Source organism: Gossypium hirsutum, chromosome D02 (assembly GCF_007990345.1).
Source record: "Gossypium hirsutum isolate 1008001.06 chromosome D02, Gossypium_hirsutum_v2.1, whole genome shotgun sequence".
NCBI lineage: Eukaryota > Viridiplantae > Streptophyta > Magnoliopsida > Malvales > Malvaceae > Gossypium > Gossypium hirsutum.
In genome coordinates this window covers 62,354,568-62,358,142 of record NC_053438.1, presented here as the reverse complement: position 1 = coordinate 62,358,142, position 3,575 = coordinate 62,354,568, and the positions used below count along the sequence as shown (strand labels likewise).

General features: G+C 36.7%; 1 long non-coding RNA gene across 1 annotated transcript; it reads right to left on the bottom strand.

The window, feature by feature from the left end:
• Positions 1-418: 418 nt before the first annotated feature.
• Positions 419-1,630, bottom strand: LOC121214756 (uncharacterized). The gene is made up of 3 exons (XR_005910496.1): positions 1,369-1,630; positions 742-969; positions 419-536 (listed from the first exon to the last, which is right to left on the bottom strand). It is a non-coding gene; the product is annotated as an uncharacterized lncRNA (long non-coding RNA).
• Between the last annotated feature and the right edge of the window lie 1,945 nt (positions 1,631-3,575).

Genomic DNA, 3,575 nt, shown 5'->3' with positions numbered 1-3,575 from the left:
TTGAAACATCTTAATAGAGTAGCCAAACTGCACTTTGACCAAGTGATAAAAGTGAGTGAAACACTTGAGAACGTCAGACTTTCCTTTAAAAATAGAGCCAAGTATATCTACTATGCATATCAATAAACGATACATAGTAGGAAAAACCATTGGATTTCACATGTGCTGGTCCCCAAACTTCAAAAACTACAAGTTCAAACGGTGATGAGTAAACTGTTTTTGAATGAGGAAAATGCAATTTGTGTGCTTTTCCTAGCTGAAAAGAAGAACACACACTAGGTAAACTATCTTGTTTGAAAGGAACATTACAAGTACGTAACACATGACTCAAATATTATTGCAAGGGTGTCCCAGCCTAGCATGCCAAACCGTCGTAGATGATGAAATAAGCTGCGCATTGTTGAGTTGAGCGGAACTAAACTCTGAGCACCAACTGACTTTGAAGGAATTTTGATCGAATCACCATGAGAGACATCGAACTTGTAAAGACCATTATGCATGCAGCCTTCCAATAGAGTTGTCCTTGTCTGTATGTCCTTCACAAAACACAACAGTGAGTGAAATTCAAAATATACATTATTATCCCTGGCAATTGTCCTACTGACAGCAAGTTCTTACAAATATGAGGAACATGAAGAACACTTCTGAGATGTAATAGTCTAGACCCAACCATCAATGTAGAAGAACCTACATTATGTATGGGAACTAATTCACCATTTCCCATCGAGACTTGGGCTGTACCTGTATAAGAAGAAGAAGCCTGGAGATTGGATAGGTCAGGGGTGATATGATTTGTTGCCCTTGAATCAGGATACCACGCCTGATCGATGTTGGTAGAAGTTGAACCACAAGAAATATTCTGACTTGTGAAACCAGGACTGGATAAACTGTCCCACAACAGTGAGGAGCAGAGTAACATGTAGAAGAAGAAGGTGAGACTCCTTGTTCATGAAGTTGATGACAATTAACCTGCACCGAATAATCATGGCCTATCCTTAAAAAAATTCATTGAACCGATGATAACAGGTCTGAACCATATGACCTATTTTTCCACATAGTAGACATTGTGGTCTAGAGCGTGACCAGCTCCGTCCACCACTACGAGCCTTTCCACGAGACCAGCTCAGGCTTGTCCCATCGGACCTTGCAGAGACTCCTGAAATCCACGAGAAGAAGCTCCAGACAGATCCAAACTTTCTGTACTAGAAGCTAAATTGGCTTGCAGCGGAATATCATTTAAGGAGACTTCTGTCGTGCTTCACAATTAAGAAGCAGTTCTCCTAACAAGTTTAGAGAAATAGGAGTTGCCGAAGCAAATATACGAATAGATTCATATTCTATGAAAAGACCAGATAAAAGGATACTAACTTATTCTTGTTCATTAACAAGACTCCCTGCTGCAGTTAAACCATCAATCAATTGCTGCACCTTGGACAAATATTCCTTAACCGTAAGGCTCCCTTTCTTGATCGAGTAGAGAGAATAACGCATATTGGAAATCTTGATGGTGGACTTCTTTCCAAATTATCGTTCAATTGTATCCCAAACTTCAAGACTTGTTTTGGCCATTGTGAGATGAGTCAGGATGTCATCTGTAACTATGGACAACAACCAGGAGGCTAAAAACTTATCCTGCTCTTGTGAACAAGAAACTCAGGATTATCAACAAGTTGACCTTCATTTCCTAAGATAAAGGGTGAGAGAATGGACACCGTTCCAAGAACAAATCCCTCAAGACCATACCCTTCAAGAATCAACAGAAGTTGATGTTTCCATAACAAGAATTATGTTCTCCAAGTTTCACAGTATCATGTTTAGAAAAATACTAAATCGTACACAAAGAGGAATTACCAGCCCCACGGGAGTAAACATCTTCACCATTATTTGATGAATGCAAAGGAGTATCCATTGTTGGAACACCGTCACCTTCTGTGACCATGGCGGGAAAGAAGAGAAAAAAAAACTTACAGCAAGAAACTAGCTCTTGATACCATGTTAAGATACAAAGAATATATTCTCAAACTTATTATTCAGAGAGTAATCTGCTGACTTTATAATACATGAGTAGTGATAACTGCTTTAACAGTAAACTAATAGTAACTAACTATTAACTACTTTAAACTATCTTTGACGTATACACATAACATTAAACACTTTTCCACCCCCTCTAAACACCTCATTCCCTCTCTTTCTTCCAAACCCATCCCCAAAAACCATTCTTTCTCGCTCAAGACTAATGGGTTTTCTTCTCTTCCTTCTCCAGTGTTTCTTCTCCCTCTCCAAGTATTTTTTATTTTTTTTGTAAATACTGGGAAAAAAGGTTGTTGCTTGATTGTTTGCTCTCCTACTGGTGTTGTAAGTTTGGTTCTTATTTTCTGGGTTTGTTTAATCTTTTTTCTCTAGATTATGTTTTCTTTAATTATTATTAAAGAATACATTTGAGATGCTTTGTCCTGTGAAACCAAGTTGTGATTTTTTGTCATATTTAATTTTATATAAATGCATGTCTTATTGTATTGCAGCTATTTTCTTTAATTTCATCATGGTTATCTCATATTTTAACTACAATGCATCATGGAAGATGTTCGATTTCTCAATCTGCCATGAGAACTTGAATTAATTTGGCCTTGTTTTGTTGTTTTCCCTTTATTTTTAGGGCAATTACCTCTGCTGGAACGAAGAAATGTGATCTTTTCTTGGCTGATGTTAATACCCAATTGAAGTCTAGGAATGTTAGAACTGATATCAAAGTGGACATCAACTTCAATATAAGTACTTCATCTGCTCCTTTTGTTGGTTTCTAGTTTTATGTATAAGTTTGAATTCTTGGTTGAATTTCTCTTTGCAAGTTAGATACGATGTTTTTTCCTCTATTATATATTCTTCGACCTTCATCCAACTTCTATTATAATAAATTAGTAATCATGTATTGTCCCCTCTATGTTTGAACCCTAGCTTTAACTGGGAGAATATATGCTTGATAACATTGTTTAGAACATCATACTGCTCGAGACCTGACCTATTTGGCGAAATGCTTTTCAATTGAATGATATCTTTGGTTGAGTTCATAGTTTCTTTTTACCTTCTTATATTCCTTTATTGTTGATATATATGTCTGCCATCCTTTGTAAGCCTTTTTGAAAATCGTTTTTTGTACTGAAGTACATTATGTTTATAAGTTATTTACCACCGTAATAGTTAATAAACCTGTACCCAGGCTAAAGGCAATCTTTGGCTTTAGAGTCTCTGATTAGAGGTCTTGCAATGTACAAAATTCTATCTCAAATTTCAATTTGTATCATTCAAAACTGCATTCTTCTTTTGGCTTTTTGTCGCGAGAACGTGTTACTTAGAATGTGTTTTGAGATACTGTTGGACATGTCTTTTTTTTTTTTTTGTATACCAGATTGAACACTAATATTTGCATGAGTATGCTGGGATAAGCTCAAGCATTGGATTGACTGCCAATCCGATAGTGAACTTCTCGGGGTGTGCTTGGAACAAATGTTCTTGCACTAGGTACTGATATCTCATTCGACACGAAGACTAAGAATTTCACCAAATGACGCGGATCA